This window comes from Ailuropoda melanoleuca, chromosome 12 (genome assembly GCF_002007445.2).
Source record: "Ailuropoda melanoleuca isolate Jingjing chromosome 12, ASM200744v2, whole genome shotgun sequence".
NCBI lineage: Eukaryota > Metazoa > Chordata > Mammalia > Carnivora > Ursidae > Ailuropoda > Ailuropoda melanoleuca.
Window position 1 is genome coordinate 64,158,510 of NC_048229.1, and position 19,604 is coordinate 64,178,113.

At 52.6% G+C, this 19,604-nt stretch overlaps 1 protein-coding gene across 1 annotated transcript in view; it reads right to left on the minus strand.

Annotated features, from left to right (window-relative positions):
* Window positions 1–19,604, minus strand: part of SMPD3 (sphingomyelin phosphodiesterase 3) — a 77,440-nt gene that overhangs the window by 17,635 nt on the left and 40,201 nt on the right. The window contains exon 2 of the mRNA XM_002923209.4: window positions 7,487–7,552. The gene's annotated coding sequence lies outside the window, so the exon portion shown is untranslated. The remainder of the gene's footprint in view (window positions 1–7,486; window positions 7,553–19,604) is intronic.

Below are 19,604 nucleotides of genomic sequence, written 5' to 3' on the forward strand. Positions count from 1 at the left end.
AACAGGTGTGCCGTCGCAGCAACTCCCAGTGACCTAGGTGTGCCAGGTCAATGCCCACTGACCCTTCCAGATCCAAAGCACCTGCCCCCTTCTCTCTGAAGCCCTCCCCAACTTCCCCATCCTGCCCATCCCCTCCCTGCCCTGCATGCCCCCCAGCTGTCCCTCCAATCAGGTACCTGTTTGCACATCGGGCCCCTAACAGCAGCCTGGGAGCACCTGATGGCGTCTCCAGCACCAGCACAGGCCCAAGTCCTAGCCTGCTCTGCCCCATTGGCTGAGGTAGACCCACTTTTGTCTGCCCCACCCCAATCCAAGGCGAGGGCAGTGAGCCACACTAGCCCAACTGACACTACAGCCCCCTGACCCCAAGGTGAAAAACCCCCAGCTAGCTCTCACTGGTGCTCTTACTGGACCTCTCAGGAAAGAGGCCTGCATTTTCTCTGAGGTGGAAGCATTAAGAGCCTGAAGCTTCTGGAGCCTTCCTTGAGAGTGAATCTAATTCAGAGGAAAACAGACCTGAGGGCTAGAAGGAGAGACTGCTGGTGGCACTTTGAGCTCCAGTTTCCCTGTGCCTGAAGACAATACAACCCCCAGACTTTCTAATTCGTGAGTTGGCAAATTACCCTTTTCTTTGAAGCTGCATTTCTGTCACTTGCCATCAAAGGGATCCTATCTAATATATACCAGTGAACCGATCTTTCTAAAACTCCATTCTTAATAGTTTGTCTCCTGGGCAAATGTCCCCTCTGGCCTGCCCACTGGGCAAAGGAGCCTTTCTCCTGAGTCCTTGAAGGGCTTGTGAGATCCGGTGCCTGGGGTCTATGCCCAAAGGATTTGAGCATCCCTCAGGAGATAGCAGTGCCAATATTACAAGCACGAACGTGGTGTCAGACGTGCCAGGTCCAGGTCCTTCTGCTGGATAGCGGACAAGTTGTTTCACTGACACTCTGCGCTGTACTTTGCTCATCAGTTATGCACACACATCTCCGTCTCATACACATACACCATCTCAGGGTACAAATGACACTTAGCACAGCGCCTGCCACATCTCTAGTAATATCTTCGTTACTGTTACTACCGTTAATTTTCTTGCTGCAGAGGACCCTCAAGATACAGCTGGAGCCCTCAAAGTTTCCTCCTTGTGTGGTTGGTTGCTTGACAAAGAGGGTACCCTGCTCTCCCAAACAAGGGGTGAGGATGGTGCAGGGGAGGCAGGGGCCTCCATCTCCAGGACCGTCTGCAGGGGACTGCTTGTGTGAGCCCAAGTCACTGGCTTCTGCAGAAATCAGATGCAGGCAAAGGGGCCATAAAATTTTCAAAAAGACACTTTCCATGGGAGCTATTAATGCGTCATGTGGTTTCTGAGAATAGGAATAGGCTGTAAGCAGTTCTGTGGCACTCCTTCAATCAGCCAGCCTCGGCATTTCCATGTCAGAACTCAGAAAGCCCAGATGAAGCGGACTGTTGCATGACTGGAAAGCAAATCTCAAGCCACATTGGAGGTATATGTGCCAGGAATGCTTGAATCAATTTAATAGTTAAAATGGCAGTCCTCCTGGGCGTAAGACCTTGTGCTGCGATGACATGGGGCAGTTGTCCTGAGACCATGGGCTCCATCATGAGATGGGGCTGAGTTTGAAGATCTGGCCACCCTCCCCTCTCCCATCTGCCATTCCAGAATCATCTATTGGTGACCAGAAAGGGGGCCCCTGAGAACGCTGGATGGCGGCTGGCACCTAAATCCCTACCTGAGCCATCCTGAGCAGCACTGTCTCTCATTCCCAGGTGTCCTGTATGACACTCAAGAACCCGCCTGCGGCCATATCTGTTTGCCTAGGTCCACTGGAAGCTGAAGGCCACAGGGCTCCTGCCAGTCCTGTGCCCTCATGGAGGCTGAGCCCAGGGCTGGGGGAGGCTGGGAGGAGGGCTTCCTCCATGATGCAAATCAGGTCTGAGATCACTCTGTTCCAGGATCTCCTCCACACGGGCACTGACAGGGCAGCTCCAGGGCAGGCCTGGAGCAGACAGTCGCAACTACCAAAGAGGAGACTTTGACATCCTCAAGTGAGGTCCAAATCAGGAGGCCACGTGCCAGCCACTGAGCATCTAGACCGCATGGGCCTCCTGCCCCAAGTAGTCTGAGCCTGCCCACGTGCTGAGGTCTGTGCCCGAGCTTGTCCTCACACACGTGTGTGAGCCGGGGGTCCTGGCCCTCTGCAGCAGGTCACGTCACCTGCCTCAGGCGAGCTCTGTGGCGTCTGCCACGTGCCTGGCCAAGGGCCAGCATGCAGCATGCTTCCAGCTGGCCTGCCCCACCTCCACCCGCGGGAGAGGCCCTCCCCAGGGCTGTATACTAGGAGGGATCTCACTTTTCTCAGGCTCTGCTACGGAGGCTGCTGTCCCCACAAAGTCCCTGCTTCCCTGCTGATGTTAATGGTTCATGAGCTGAACAAGGCTTGGAACATCCTTTGCTTAAGAAGAAATGACAACATACTTTCTGTGGGAGTAGAACTTTAAATACAAGTCCACACAAATGGTAGGATTTCTGCAGACCCAGTGTTCGGCTGCATTTCAAGTACAGCATTTCCTCCTGGAATGGATTGGCCGACTGAGCGGTGTGTAGGCATTTCCAGGCATCAGAGAACACAGATGAAGACAACAAACCTTCCTAAAACAGAACAGACTTGCTAAAATTCTTCTGAAGGGAATCATTTCACATTCAGCCTGAAGTTTTCTGTGCAAAGAACATTTAACAAACTGAGTCCTAGAGGAGAATTTATGCAGAGATTAAAAAGCAAATTGGTGTGAATGAGTAAATAAGATCAGGTGTCAGCATCTCACCAAGCCTCCCGGCAGCCCTGGGCAGCGGGGCCTGAGGGTGGGGCTTTCTGGACAGGGGCTGGGTCTCATTCACCACTGAGCACTTAGGCCCTTGTCCTGGGCCCTCTCAGAGGCTATCCTCCGGTCCTCCCTCGCACACAGTAGCACTGGAGCCCTTGGAACCAGAAAGAACTCTCTCGCCCTGAGAGAGGAAACCCCACTCAGGCTAAACCAAGGACTGCTTGCTTCGGGAAGCCTATGACCTGCCTGTGGAATTTCAGAGCCTGCTCCAGAGTGTATAACTTTGGGGGTGGGGGGACTGGGAGCTGCTGGAGCCTGCTTCTCCTGGGAGTGAGATGTGGGGCTTCATTTATGTAAGACTGTGAATTAGTCATTTGTCCACAGCAAAGGCCAGTGGGGAAGAGTGCATGGGGTCTATAGTTCCCCAAGTTCCCTTCCATTGCTGCCACCAAACTTGCCTTCCAAGGGTCTTCTGCGGCTCTGGGTTCCCACTAACCCCTGTCCCTCCGGTAGTGGTAGCTGTCTCTACACCTGTTTGGCTTTGAATCCTGCACTTCTGAAAAGGGAAACAAGAACCCCTGGCTCTGGTCATGGAGGCTATCTGTCCCCAGATTGCTGGTACACCCACACTGGTATAGGCAGGGACTCGTCTCCATCCAGGAATGACTACTTAAAAGATAAGCATTCTTCATCCTTGAGAACATTTGGGTAGACGTTTCCCTTTTTGTCTCTACCTCTTCCTCCAAGCCTAGGATGGGACCCTTGCCTCGCTTCCTCTGGCCCCCCGAGGGGCTGGAGCCTGCTCTCCAGGCATGAGGCAGGATTGCACTCTCAGGTCCCCTTGTGGTTGGGGGGAATCATGTGATCAGCTCTGTCTGACCCACTAGCTGTGAGTGCAAGTTGTATGTGTCACTGCTGGGCCAGAGTACTTAACACAGGTGTGAGACCTTCCAGAGTTCTGTCCCTTTGGCACATCTACCTGTAGTGTTCATGATGGTGGCTGCTTCATCAGCCTGGGTACCATGGTGAGGATGCATGGAGCAGGGCCCAGCTAAACCACATGTCGTATGAGCGAGACAAAAAACGTTAAGCCATAGCATATCCCATCCCAGCCTGACTAATAGAGGAAGGCTTCTGATTTCTTTTTTTTTTAAAGATTTATTTATTTGGGAAAGAGAGCGAGAGTGCGCACATGAGTGGGAGGGGCAGAGGGAGAGGGAGAGAGAACCTTAAGAAGACGCCGAGATGAGCACAGAGCCCAATGCCAGGCTTGATCTCACAACTGTGAGATCAAAACCAAGAGTAGAATGCTTAACCGACTATGCCACCCAGGGACTCCCGGCTTCTGATTTCTTTAACCCACTTAACCAAAAACAAGCCTTACTGATCAACAGCCCTCTGTTTCCCAGGTATATAGCTAGATTGATGCCCCAGACCCGACTCTCTTCAAGAAAGATCTTCATTTTAAAGGGCAATAATGACGTTCCTCTGCCCAAATCCAGACCAGGGTGGGGGCTCACTCCTTTCCATTCCCTCGGTGTATGTACTGAACAGTTGATTCCCTTTCAGGACCATGAGGCATCAGGGGAGCTGAGCCTGAATCTTTTCTTTCTTTCTTTTTTTTTTTTTTTAATGTGGGTTTTTTTTTTAAGATTTTATTTATTTATTCGACAGAGATAGAGACAGCCAGCGAGAGAGGGAACACAAGCAGGGGGAGTGGGAGAGGAAGAAGCAGGCTCATAGTAGAGGAGCCATGTGGGGCTCGATCCCATAATGCCGGGATCACGCCCTGAGCCGAAGGCAGACGCTTAACTGCTGTGCCACCCAGGTGCCATTTTTAGTGAAAACCATTTCTGCTCAGAGAAGAGGCCACTGCTAGTGATGTAAGTAGCAAAGTAAATCCACAGACATGGGGAAGTGAGTGCACTGGAAACTTCAGCCAAGGATCGGTGTTTAGGGTTGGTTCCAGGAGCCAAGCAAGGCCCCACAGGGGACAAGGCAGAAGGGAGTGTCAAGAGTCCACTTAGGTGGTGCAGATCGAGATGGACGAAGTGGCCTATGCCTAATGGCTGGGGGTCCAACACTGGCAGGTTGTGCTGGCTGAGGGGTGCATGCCCAGGCTGCCGAGGGGGAGGGCTTGGAGGCTGGGGGCACTTGGCATACAGCTCCTATGAGTCAGATGCAGCACTGTGACTGCCTGGGGTATGTTATAGCAAGGTCCCAGGAATTTCTGGGGGCAGAGCCTTTGCTTTCTAGGTGTGCATATTTTAGTGTGGGGGTGTCCTCCTGGAGGGCATGGAGACAGGAAGGGGATAGATGGTGGGTGGAGCGAGCAGTGAGCAAGGGAGGGAGATAAAGCAGAGAGTCTGGGAGAGCTGAGAGCAGGCGTGTGGGAGGCAGAGCCACTCAGGAAGTCCTGCCTGGCCGGCCACGCCCTGACCACAATGACCCACCAGGTCCTAGGAGGCCGGCGAGGAGACGCCAGGGAGGAGCAGCTTCGGAAAATGGGCCTGAAAGGAGGATCCAACACATTCACTGACAGTTTGTCTTGAGCTGGGCTTGTTTAACTTAAATGCTTAGAATGTCTGAGTAGCTTCCCACCTACAGCACACAGATCAGCCTAGCCTGGAGTAATCCTTCCGCTCAGAGCAGGGGGGAGCTGAGCCCTGCTGGTCCAGCCCGTGTCCTGCACTCTGGGAGGGCTGAGTGACCCCCAGCTTGAGGCTTCCTGCACCCCCCTCACCACTAGACAGAAGGTGGACAAGGGGTCTCACCAGGCTTTCTGGTCAAGTTTTGGAGAGAAAATTGCCAGAATAGAAGTCAGCACCAATGAGAAACCAGTCTATGCAGTTTCAACCTGATTTTGCTTTTAAAAATAGGCCCAACAGGAGGCTTCAGCTGCGTGATCCTCATCTATCCTGCAGCCCTCTGCCCTTGGTCCTGGGGCCACCGTCCTTCTCATTCCCTTCCTGCCCCTGGCGCTGCTTCTTCTCCGACCCCTTCGTGGTCCCCTCCTCCCCTGCCTACCTTGAGGAGCTAGACCTTCCTCTGCTTCTTGTCTCTTCCCTTGGTTGATCCCTCAGGGTCACCTGTTCCCAGGTGTCTCTCCTGATAGCTGACTTCTTCGTCCACTGCCCGCCTCCCCAGCTCTGTCTCCTGAGTAGTCCCCGAGGCTCTGGACATCCACCATACCCTGCCTCTTCCCACCAGCCCCCGGTTCTGCCTCCCTAATGCCTCCTATCCATTCCCACGGTTATGGCCAGCTCAGGCCCTGCCCTGTCCCAGCTAGACACTGCGCAGACACCACCTGTCTCCCGGCAGCTGGCCTCCCCTCCTCTGGTCCACATGGCAGCTACTGGGATCTTTTTAAACTACACAGTAGACCACACTACTCCCCTGTTAAACTCTGCAGTGGCCCCTGCTGACCCCGGGAAGATGCCCAAGCACCTGGCAGGGAACAGCACGTTAGGCCCAGCATCCTGATCTCCAGGACCGCTCTGCATCACCTCCTACTTCTGAAGTCCCAGGGCCCCCCTGTGGTTCCCCACCACACCCTTCTAGTCCTCCCCACCTTTGTTGGGGCTGTTCCCTCGTAGCCTTCCTCTGTGTGCTGGGATGAGGCCTCCGCAGGGGGCTTGGGGTTCAAAAGTCACAATGACGGTCTCTTCACCAAGCCCCAGCCAGTGCCCTACTCTATGGCCCCAGAGATAACGAGGGGACTTTTGACCCGGCTTTAACAGGTCTCAACGGCGGGCAGTTTCTGTGCATTTATTGCCTATGTTTGCAGTCTGCACACCAGAAGGGGCACCAGCCCCACACATCTTCAGATTTACTAAGGTAGAAGCAGAACTGAGAGAGGTGGCTGAGTAATGATGACGAATTCCATTCCTCAAAGCAGAGGGAGGATGGGCCATAGGTGGCCTTATGGATTGTCTCTGCAGACCAGGGACCCTGCTCTTGTGGTTGATACCAGCAGCTGCGGAGCTGCTCGCTCCCACGCCCCCCTCCGCCGCCAGTCCCAGAGAATGCAGGTTGTGTGTTCTAACTCCGAGGCCCGAGTTCCCCTGCAACCACTCAGTATTTTATCCCATCGCCTGACTCTAGCTGTGTCGTTCGTGTAATAGGGAGATAATAGGAACTCCTGATGACTGCCAAGTGTCAGGACCCCCCCCCGCCCCCCGCCCAAATTGCATTACACCAGTTGTTTAATAGGGCTTGTTTCATAGCATTTTTACCAGCTCTGGGTTTTAAGCAATTAAAAAAAAATTTTTTTAATAGTTTAGTGGGTAATGGTATCTGGTTACATTTCTGAATATACTTAAATTGTATTCCTTCAGTTTTGTGAAGTGCTGCCTCAAGTCTTCCCTATGTATTGAAGGAGTTTGTATTTTCTCCATAGATTTGTGTGGGTGACACACACCCCCGCCCCTGGCGTTGCACTCCACTGGTGAGGGAGTTCCGGGAAGGACCAGACTGCCAGGCCCTGATGGCTTACCTCAGAGCTGTGTTTCCAAAACTATTTAACCAAACAGCAGAACCTTTTCTTAAACAATTTCACACATCCCCTCTTCATATAAAACATAAATAATTCGCCTATGATGGGAGGCCTGAAGCGGCACTCCCCCTCCAGAAGCCCCTGTCTTACCTGAGGAGGGGCTGCTGGGACCCTCTTGATCTTCGTCTGAAGAGGGGGTGCCACCGCAGTCAGGACCTGAAAGGAGATGAGCGGTTCACAGAGGTGTCCGAACTCAACCGACAGCCACCCAGCAGCCCAGAACAGGTGAGCCAAGTACAAAGACCAAGGGGCCCCACCTGCGCCAGAGGCAGCGCCACACCCTCCACGTCGCCAAGGAGAGGGTGTGGACCAGGCTGTCCCCGCGGACCCACGAAGTGCAGCCAGAGGGGGTGGGGGCGGAGGTTTGTGCGACAAACCTGCACAGGCTTGCGGGGCGGGGGGAGAGAACTCCGCCTGACGGGTGGGAGGGATGAGAGCTCCACGTGGACAGCTGGACCAGGGCCAGGCTAAGGATGTGTGAGGTGGTGGGCGGAGAGATGAGAATTCAGAGCTCCAGCCTCGGGGCCTGGGTTTGATCTGATAGGCGAAGCTAGAACAATCGGAGCTTTCCCCCAGGAGCTTTGTGTAATCTCAGCCTCGCCAAGATTCGTGGGGGTGGGACAGAGCTGAACCCAGGCGGTAGAAGATGGACCGTGGCCACCCGGACCGAGGTCGGGGAGGTGGGGAGGTGGGGAGGAGGAAGCCGCATTGCGAGAAAGTAATAGGGGATTTTCACAGCAGATAAGGGTAAAGGTAGGCTGGTCTAGGGGACGTCCCGCAGAGACACTTGGTGACCTCAGTGGGGTCTACTTAGGGGATGTAGGGAGGACACTCGTGTGAGCGGAGGCCTTGGACACGATGCCACCGGCTCCCTGCATCCCTTGCTCGCTCTGCCCGCACACCCGCAGCTCCAGACGCGCGCCCGGGTGGGGTTGGTAGGCTGGTCTCGCTCCCTGGCCCCGCCCTCCCCTTCCAGCCCCGCCCCTGGCCTCGGGCTTTGCCCCCTCCCGGGACACTCTGGCTCCGCCCCCTGGTCACAGGCCCCAAGCCGCTCTCTGACCTCGCCCTCTGGCTTCAGGCTCTCCTTCGGCTCTTTAGTCCCGCCTTCCAGCCCCAAGTCCCACTCTTGACTTTCCCGCCTTATCCTTGGCTCAAGGCTGGGCCTCCTGGCTTCAGGCCCTGGAAGTTCAACCCCCACCCCGCCGGGCTCCGTGAGGCGCTCCTTGGCCCTCTATCTTTTCAAGCCCGTCCTGCTGCCAGGACCCTCTTCACTACCGTCACATGTCGAGGCAACCCTTACTCCCCAGCGCTCCTCTGGACAAGCTCCCGTCATTTCTACACACTTATTTTGCAAATCACTCAAACTGTTTCAGAGGAATCTGAAATTTAAGTCTCAGTCCCTCGGTCCACAAGCCAAAGATGTTGCAGAAAGGCTGGCAGGAGTGTTTCTTCACTTGGCAAACAACTGGCTCACTCTTGCTCAGGAATCCCCATAGAGAAGCTCCAGGGAGACCCAGGTTCTAGGCCTGGGTCTGCTATCCATCTGAGCCTCAGGTGCCCCCCTCCCTGTCACGCAGGGGGTCACCCCAGCATCTTGGGCAGCCGTGACCAGGGCCAAATGAGCATGGGTACTTGATGTTGCCACATTAGGGTGGGAAGAAAGAAGCCACGGCCCCTAGGACCTGTGTTCCCCTAGGGGCCCTTTTTTCCATGTGGACACCCTAACTTGTTTCCTCTGAGTTAACCACCCACCTGGTATGCATCCCCCCGCCACCCTCCATAGCCTGGGGAGTCCAACCTGCCAAGAGGTCAGAGGGGTCTTGCTGTTCTGGCCTGCAGGCAAGCTCCTGTCCCCTGTACCTGGGATGTCTGCCACTTCACCCTCTGTAGGCTGATGACCTGCATGCACCTCTGTCCTTCACCCTCTTCGTGGGCCGGCCTAACCCTAGGCCACAGGCTGGCAAGCATCTAGAAGTGGACATGAAAGAGGCAGGCCTCTCCTGAGCCCATGAGACTCTCAGGCCGCACCACCCTGGAGTGGGGACCAGCTCACTCCTCATCTTTCAGAAGTTTCTCAAGGAGGCCCTTTGTCCTCAGACCTTCCCCAAACTGTTCCCCTCCAGCTACACAACCTCTCTCCCCCACCAAACTCTTCTAAAAAATTCTCTGCACATTTTTTCAAGATAGAATTAAATGACAGGAACTATTTAGGGAAGGGGTTCCCGAGGGGAAATGGGATCTCTACAACCTTGAAATTACAAGACTTTTTTTTTCCTCAAAAGAAAAGAAAAACACGTCAGATCATTGATATTCTCAGCCAGACCTCGTTTTGAAATATGCTCTCCTCTGTCCTTTCACAAACTACAGGCTTTCTTCCTCTTTGAAAATAAGATCACATCAAGTCAGGGATTAGAAATGGGAAAAATTCAATCAGAGCCTCCCTCGGGCCTGCTACACATCTCAATATACTCATAGGCCAGCCGAATCAGCTCCCACTACAACCCAACTCAGCATCATCATTCAAAACGCACCGGTAGGAAATGGTGAAACAGAAGGACCTTTCATCCCCGAGTGAGCGAGGCCTGCAGGGCTGCTCTCCTAGCTCCGGAAGCTGGCGGTGCCTGGGCTGAGTGGAGTCGGGGCCTCCTGCTTAAATAGGCAGTCAGGCAGGGCGGGCCTGTGGGGTGGGCATGGAAAGTGGGCTGTTTACCCAGCACAGCAAGGCAGTGTCTACGGATCCAGCAGTGGTCCTGAGTGCGCGCCTGCCTGCTTGTCCACCAGGAGCCTGAAGCCCGCAGGCCACTAGACCGCAGACCAGCACCTGGGGTGACCTCTGATGGACGTGCAGCTCCAAGTGAGACCATGTCCCTGGATGCTTGGTCCAGGTTCCTGGATGCCTCGACCTCCCCTGAGACACAGCCCAGTCAGCAGAACCAGCTGTAGAGCTGGATGGACCTGCTCCCTAGACCAGTAAGTAGTGGCCTCAGGCAGGGCATCTCTCCAAGCCTCAGTTTCTACTTTCTTTCTACAGTTTCTACTTTCTTTCTGACTTCATAGGTCCAGAAATAATGTGTGCAAAGGGCCTGGCACCTAGGAGGTTGATTTATTTGTCCACATGGTAATGCTGGGCCAGATGCTGTTGACAAGGTTCAAGTCCAGAGATGTTTAGAAACGTACATAAAGTCTCACAGCCCTCTAGCTGAGTGTCAGGGTCAGATGTCATGCAGACCTGAGACTAGGTTGGGTTGCTGGAAGCCCCTTGGGGTGAGGGTAAGAAGCAGTTGCTGGCCTTGGGGAAAGGTCTTGACTAAACTCTGGTGAAGGAGTTACCCCTAAACCTCTAATACCAAGGCAAGGGGAGAGGCATGGCTGGACAGGCATACTCAGAGGCCTGTCTGTACATTTGGTTGGGATCTTATTAGTGGGGTGCAGAAGTACCCCAGAGTCACTGCTAGGGATGGCTGGTGAGAGGAGCTGCCCCTCCACCAAATTCATATTTGTTACAGCCCTAACCCCCGATGCGGCTGTATTTGAGATGGGGCCTCTAAGGAAGTTATTAAGGTTAAATGAGGTCATAAGGGTGAGACTGTGATCCAATCGGATTGGTGCCCTTATAAAAAAGACATCTGAGGCTCCCATGGCCTCACACATGCATCGAGGAAAGGTCATGTGAGGACTGCAAAGCCAGGAAGAGAGCTCTCACCAGAGACCCGATCAGCCTGAACCTTGATCTTGGGCTTCTAGCCTCCAGAAGGGGAAAAAGTGCATTTCTGCTGTTGAAGCCACCCAGTTTGATCTTTTGTTATGGCAGGCCCAGCAGACTAACACAAGTGGGTGGGATTGAGCATGGGGGGCGTGAAAAAGGACCTCCAGTTCAGTCAACTGAATGGGTGCTGAAGTCGCTCGCTGGCCAAGGTTGGGGTGGGTCATAGGAGGGTTGTGGTGTTGAGGGACATTTGCATGGATGTGTCCAGGTGGCAGTGGGATAGTCAGACCCGCAACTCAGCAGAGAAGTCTCAGCTGGAGCAGGATTTGGCAATTATTAGAGTGTAGGTTAAATCTTAGGGGTGGCTAAATTTTGTCAGATCACTTCCTCTTTCTTTTTCAACTGGTCCATTCTAATTCCAGTGTCTTGTTATATCAGATTTTATCTATTTTTGTAAAAAGTCAGACATTCCCTCTCTCTTTTTAAGTATAATTGTGCACAACCCCCCCCCCCACTTTTTAATGAGTCTGTTTTCTTCTACTTACACAGAATGGGTCTTACTTAGGAGCACGAATGCCATGTGGTTAGGGCACTCGTGTGTGGTTTGAATGGCACGTTTCTTCCTGAGATTCATCTTGTCTTCGCTATTTGTGATGTCAGTCCTCTTGTCATTCTTACCCAATTTCAAAAGAACATATCTCCTTTCAGCTTGCTGGATCACTTATCATTCCAAATTGTAACTAGCAAATGCTGAGTTCTTTCTCTCAGAGTTAAACTTGAAAGTCACAGTGTGTATTCTTTATTTCTAGGCTGAGCTGTTTTTTCATCTTTGGAGACTTTTCTTATATTGTTTCTTTTCTGACGTTTCCCTCATCGTGTGCCTCACCCCGTTTATCTTTCTCTCACCTACTGTAGGGCTGTGACACCAATTCTCATTTCCAAGTGCGTTATTTGTACCTCTGATTGTCTTCTTTGTCTGCATTTCTGGTTTGATGTCTTACGTAGCCTCAATATCACTGCTTTCTTTGCTCTATTGTTTCAGTTATCCCGACTTCTACTTCTGGACGTGTTTCAATTCTTTTATAGTTTCCATCATGGAATTACAGCTTTTTGGGGGCGGGGGAGGGTTTCCTGATCTGTTCCTGTTAGTATGTTTTTTGGCACATTTCTTCACAGTAGTTATAACCCAGTTCATCTTATTTGTTCCTGGGGCCTTTCAGATTCCATCATTTAAAAAACAAACCAGTTGACATGTCTCGTGGGCCCACTGTGTGCAGACACTGTGTTCTGTGTTTGGCACTTGTAGGAGCCCGCTTCTCCCGTAGGTTTGGTACAGCAGAATTCTGCACTGAGAGCTGCTTTGAGGGAGGTTCTGTTTAACTAAGATTTATCCCATCTTGTTCCAAAAAAGTCTAAGGGAAAATAAAGGTGGAAAAAGCAAATAGCAGCCAAGCGGAGATACAGAGATAGCATGCAGGGGGTGAGGGTCTCTGTATTCTCACGGTGGCCTCAGTGGGCACAGAGAGGTCATGTCTTATAACCAAGGCTTCTCCTTTTGATTTCTGTTGGTGGCGTTGAAATGACCCTTTGTTTAAGTTCTTACTTGAAAGTCTGTAGCACAGAAGAGGGCCCCTTGGTGTGACTCACTCAGCAAGCCCCCTACGTGGGGAACACTTACTTAAAAATTTTTTCCCCAATAGGGGTGGAATTGGAAAGAGACAGAGAGAGGAGACACACGTGACAGCGCGGGCTGGCTGGATGTAAACAGTGGGGCAGCCGCCTCCTGCTCGTCTTTCAAAAGTTGGTATTGATTGAGCAACTAATCAGCTGTGTATTTCCTGTGCTCTGAATCAGATAGCTTCTCTGTTTTGGGGTGGCAAGTGTAATCTGGGAGTGGAAGGCTTCTCAGGGTCTCTCTGTTCCCACAGAACTCCAGAGTGGCCTCATTTCACACCTCTCAGGAAACAGTTTTCCGAGTGACAGATTGATTGGTGTATGGGTGGTTACCAAAAAAGAATCTATTTTATTAGCTATTTGTCTTGCAAAGTGGAATCATTTTTAAAAACTTTATCAAAATGTCATCGTCCTGGGGTTGTGCCCCTGGCTTGGAGAGAAGATCTGCAGACCCCACAGGTGAAGAGCTGCCATGTCTGGGTCTTTTCGAGTCCCTGGGTGATGAGCCTGGGATGTGCTGCCCAGCCTGAGGCTCTCTGGGGGGAGGGAAGGGGTGGAGGGCATGAGGGCAGCTGGGCACCAAAGGGGTGTTGCCAAATCTCATCCTGATGCCGGAAATGGCTTTTTTTTTTTTTAATATACCAAGAGAAAATGAGAATGGAGACATTCACACACATGAGAGACCATGTACAGGTAGCTCTGCTTTTCCATTTGAGAAGGAAATAGAAAACATTCCACGACTCATTTTTTTTAGATGAAAAACAAGGAACTGTATGAAACAATTAAAAAGTATTTGGTTTTCTATTGGTGGTAGTTAAAGAAGAGAGAAAGACAGAGGGGTACTGAAAGCAGTGGAGGGAAGCCAGAGGGTGGAGTTCGGTCCCCCAGTCCCCCAGAAGCCTCAGTGGGCCCAGCCGTTGGTCAGTGGGCAGAGGCTCTACTCCTGGCCCTTCCCTCTACCCTCAACCTGCCCCATCCGGAGTCAAGGCCAGTCACTTCCAGCTATGCAGTCCGTTTCCTGTCCCTGCTCCCCCTCTTCCCTCCCTCCTTGGGCCTCCTCACTTTTTGTCTGCCTGTGGGCTGTCCACCATGCTCGGGTCCCCAGCAAGAGCCGCTCTGAGTTCACTCTGCCCTTTCCTCTGTCCAGCACCTCCAGGTTTCCCTCTGTGCAAAGAACAAATCCCTCTACCTCGCCTGGTTTGGGGACCTGTGGTGATGGGGCCCAGCGTTCCTCTGCCTTATATCTACCTTTCCTTCCCTCCCACTGATTGGTTCTGACAGCCCCGACCTCTAGCTTTCATCTTTCCTGGAACACTCCATGCTCTTTCACGCCTGCATGCCTTTGTACATGCTGTCCCCAGTGTCCGGGACACCCCCCATTGGTCCACCTGGCACCCATCCTCTACGGCTCAACTCTGCAGCTGCCAGCCCCCATCCTTCAATCACACACCCACCGGGCATCAGACTGGTAACCTAGAACCCCCTGAGCACTGAGCACAGTGTCCAGTCCCTGAAAGGCACTCAGGGAGCCGAGGTTGGATTAATACAATGGTTTGTAGCCAGGCCAGAATGTCAGTCACCAAAACATTCAATTCACTCTGTATGTAGCAGGTGGCACAGCAGGAGCTTTGAGAAAATTTCCCAGTCGTTTGAACTAGTGCATCATTTAGGCTGCATTCTGTAAAGCGAGATTCTGGAATCACACAGCTAGAGTGGCAGAGCCTAGACTCTGAGTAAGACTTATCCATGGCCCCATCCTGGCGAGGTTTTTGACCCCACAGGGCTCCCTAATGCTCATAAGGCACCCACAGGCAGGGGAGGAACCCCGCAGAGGTCTGGGAAGGCTGGTAGCCACCACCCTCCCCTCTTTGCTGCCACCCTCCTGTGTCCCACAGGGGGATGGTGCCACTATTTGCCCTTAACACCTGAGTATGAATCAGTCTGTGGGTTGTTCTCTTGGACATCTGTCTGGGCAGAGAGCTGAGGGTGCTGGCAAGGGGTAAGCCAGCAGGAGCCAGACAGAGCCATTGTTGGGGGTCTCAGGTGTCAGGGGGACACCCTGGCCGAGCCCCATCATCTCTCATTCGGTACTTCAGCCTCGCCTCCATCATTCATTCCTACACAGAAGCCAGAGTCCTCTTTCCATTTGCAAACCCGAATACCCTCCCAGCTGAAAACACCCCCAGGATAAAACCCATGCCCTGGGTCCACCATCCTCTCATGCGTCACCCCTCACCCATCTTATCCTTCCGGCTTGTGTCTCCAGAGCTCTCCTTTCTCCTCCAGCGGTCCCTGGTCCCTTTCAAGGCAGGCCTTTCCTCACACTGTCCCCTCACGCTGGAACCCCCGCTTCCTGGCCGGCTGCTCCTCCCCATCAGGCCTGAGGGAAGCCTTCCCAGTCTCCCCTCATGTTTACTATTAGGGAATCCCACAGCGAGCACCCACCGCTCCCCTCCCTGCCTCTGAGGGGCTCGGACCAGGGTCACATGTCAGGCGGGCCAGCCACCAGCATACAGACAAGGCCTTGGGGAATGACAGCTGGGGGAGGAATATGCCCCAAATGCACCCCTCCAAAGGGAGATGTCAGATCTGGTTCTGGGAAGTTGGGGGCCTTTTAGGAGGAGGGGGACCATCCAAGAGGCAGGCAGTTGCTCGGACGTGCCTGAGCTTTGGCCACGTGGATGCCGTGCTGAAGCCACAGCTGTGGGTGAGGGCAGGGGGAGGACAAAAGGGGGTTAAGGACAGAACCATGGGACTCATCCCATTTTTGGCTTGGTGAGGAAAGAGGAGCCAACACGAACACTTGGGAGAAGGTGGAAGAATGCAGAAAAAGTGGCTAAGATATAGCACTGTTTTTTTTTTTTATTTAGTTCTCAGATAATCTTACCTTTTCTCTTTTTCACTTAGAATAGCTAGAAAAGGAGGGCCCTCTGTGGCAGTCGCTGGATGAGAAAACCATGTGTCAAAGCTGGTGCCGGATCCCTAACTCTATTTTTACCTTCCTGGCACTACCTCTTTGAGCCCCGAGGAGGGCTCCTGGCCTGAGGTGGCCTGAGCTGGCACCTCCAAGGCAGAGGTGGCCAGCCCTCACTTCGTTCTCCAGAAACCACCAAAAAGCCAGCCGTTCACTTCTCTTGACCAGAAATAAATGCATTAGACAAATGTTCTCAGGCAACCTTGAGGGATGTAAACACAAAATTATCCCATAAATTCCTTTTGTTTCCTTTCCTCAGTTCAAAGCTGGGTTTGTTTGGTTTTTGTTGTTGTTCACATTAGTACATTAAAGTTGGACAGTAATTAATGTTCTTAAAATAGAACGCCCATATTCCCAAGTTTAGAAAGAAAAACCACCTAGGAATGAAAGAATGTGGATGCATGTGAAATGCTACTTCTCTTAGCCACAGAATCTTTGATGAGCCTTGGTGGGGAGCGCCTAGCAAGTGGGATTTGTGGCAGAACACGCCATGGCCGACCGTGTCTGCGGTTGCTTTTCATTCTGTTCCCGTCTCCAGGTCAAGGAAGCTTTTGACATCGTGGCCAGGAGCTGTGGGGGTTCACCACCCTCTAATTACAGTTCTTTTTAAAAATATTGATGAACAGTCCCTCTGTTGATTCAATCGTTTTTAAACACGGACGCTGTGGTGGTTGGCTGTGCTCAAAGGGGCAGACTCTCCAGGCCTCCTTAGGCCACAGAGGAGGGCCTCTCCCCGCACCTTGAGGCTCTAGGACTCTCTTTCAAATGCTGAAGGAAGACAACTGCCCCTCTGGGTGGGGGTGGGAGAGGTCACTTCAGGATTCAAGCTCAGGCCCGGCTAAGCTACAGGGGGAGGCCTTGCTTTCCCCAGATGGGGGCTTTTGGCCTCTACTACTCCCACTGAGGGTTCAGGGTGGAGGTGCGGGGTTAGGCAGGAGGGGCCGCCATCCTACTCCCACTGCCCCCTGGCCTTATGCCCCACGGCACATCTGGTCACCCTGTCCCTGATGTGTCTGCTACCTGGGATGGAGGGGAGTGGGACTGGAGGGGATCACTTCTAGTGCCTTGGGTCCAGAAGAGCTAAGTGCCATCCATCCCATCTTGGGGACACCCACACGGAAGGACCTTACAGGCCTAGGCTCCCCCAGAGGCAATTGACTACAATGTGGGGATGGGTGGTGGTCCCCGTTCTCCTGGAGGACTTGGCTCCCAATCAGTGGCTTCTTGCTGCACTACCAGCTTTTCATCGCCTGACCTCATTGAGTGAGGACTCAGCCGGCAGCCAGGCATTGACACGGCTTCTGTGGTATCCTTGTCTAGAGAAAAGCACCTCTTTACAAATGGGGTATGTCAGCGACGCCCGTGATACCCCAAAGCTCCTGACTCTGTGGGGCTGAGGCCAAGGTCCTGACACCGTCACTCTTCCCCGTGCTATAGCATAGCAGAGTAGCTGTTGTTGTCACCATTTTACAGATGAGGTGACTGAGGCTCAGAGAGGTGACGCATGCTCCCCAAGATCACCGTGGAGGAGGTGGGATTTGAACCCAGCTCCATCTGACTCTGTAACCAGAGGTCTTCTCAGTCCACCCTTCCACAGAGGTTCCTGGTCCCACTTCCTGCCTTTGGCAAGTGGCCTGGAAAGGGCACCCTCAAATACGTGTGATGTACCCCTGGGGGAGGGTGGCATGAGCTCCACAGAGGGGCCAGCAGCTGTGGTGCTGCTTGTCAAATCCTGCCCCACTCAGCTGGGTGCCCCCTTAGTTGGGAGACCCTGTTGACATGACCCATTTGGACTACAATTTTAAGAGGTAATTATGGATCAGTTTGGTGACCATCAGGCCCTTCTGCTACATCCTAGGAAATGGACCTAACCCTGTTACAGGGAAAATCAGATAGAATCCACTCCTAATTCAATATGGTGACTCTAAAGTAACATTTATCAAGATACAGAAGCTGGTCCAGTGAGTTAGACAACAGTGGTGGTTGGATTAGACTCAGACAAGAGGAACCCATTTGCTGATAGTTTTAAAAAGATTCCGTGGGAGAGATAAACTTTCCCAGTATTGTCCATGATTAGGGACATACACTCAGTGTTCCAGACACAGACAAGGGCATCTTTCGGACTGGCCACATGCACACCTCAGCCTCATCCTGCCATGCTTCATCCTTCAAGTCCTGACAAAAACGCCTAGACACCTGGAACACCTTCCTGTTCAAAACAACCTGGGTGAAAAGCCCGTGCACAGGGCGGGCCATTCCTGCCCCTTCTGTGCCTGAGAATCCCAGAACTCTCAGCTACAGAGCTCAAGTACATGGCAAACTTCTGTCCAGCTCTGGGTGGGATAGAATCTTTCTTCTGACTCGTGGTTTGGGAGTCACATAGGCTAAAATAATAATCAGATTATTGGGTGATTGTGTCTGTTACTTTTGCATTCGATGAAATGTTATGTTCACGCCTCCTTTCCAAATGCCAGCCAAGTTGACCAACAGCAATCCCACGCCCACACCAGACACTTCTCCACAAACTTACGGAGGTATTGGCCACTAAGAGCCAACAATGTTCCATAAACTGCTCCCCAGCCTCCTTTAGCTATATGGGCCTGCCTTCTGGACGTCTGTGCAAACCTCAGCACCCCTTCACCCATACTAGGGCTGGCTAGTGACCTTCCTCTGATGCACCACATCCCCTCTTGGACTCTTGGTCCCCCAGCTCTTCTCACAATTGCTAAGATCTAACTCTTATAATAAATTCCTTATTCCATCACACAATGGTTCTGCCTCTTTGATGGAACCCTGTGTGATAAGGCACCCCACCTCTCTAGGTAGACCTCATTTCTCTCTCCTGGAAAATGGGGATGGTGTGAGACATACCGGTTCCAGGAAGGGGGCTGAATCCAGGTGCTAGGCCTGAGCCCGGGGTTGACTCTGGCAGTTACGTTTATCATAATCTGCAGACAAGCTTTAGGTCAGAATCATGACTCAGTTGGGCTTTTCATCTTGGCACCAGCTGTAGGAGCCCTGCAGAGAAGGGCCCTCATGAGGTCAGTGGACAGGTTTATGCTGGTGGCAGAAGATGTGGGGGGTCCTTCCAATGGTCTGATTGGTTATGTAGCACTGTAGGTGGCACGATGGAGTGTTTAAGGCAATGGCTGGTTAGAGCCTTTCCTGACTGGACACTGGTATCTCAGTCAGGAATGCAGCCCTAAATTGTAACATCATTCTTCTGGGAAGCCAGTGAGTGCTGAGTTAGGAGGCTTCCAAGAAGCTGCTGAGAAGGGCGAGAAGGGCTCTTCAGACAGAGATACGCTCTGCTGACTTGCTAGCGAGGAGGGTTGGCTCCCATGATGATGAGCTGGAGAGTGGATATGTAGATGCTGGACAGGGTGCCGCACACACAGTGCCTGCCTACCTCTGGCCCCAGGTCTTGGTTCCTACTGTCATATACCCTGCCTGGAATGTCCCCCTTCTTTACTGTCTTCAGGTCCCTGCTCAGATGCCACCCTCTCAGAAGAGACTTTGCCACCCTGTGCGAACTAATGCCCCCTTCCATCACCCTCTATGCCCTTACCCTGCTCCACGTTTCTTTCCAAAATATCACCACCTAACCCATGATACATTTCCATGTTGTCTTTCTTCCTCCACTAGATGGTAAAGCTCCATGAAGGCAGTGCTCGTGTCTGTTTCGTTCACTATTGGATCCGAGACACCCAGAACAGCACCTGGCTCAGAGTAGACACCATTGCAAATTTGCTGCAGCTCAGAACTGATCTCTGTGTAAAGAAGAGTGTCCTGATCTCACCTCTACCTCTGTCTTCATCTGTGCTTGAAAACATCGAAGACTGCACCCCCAGCCC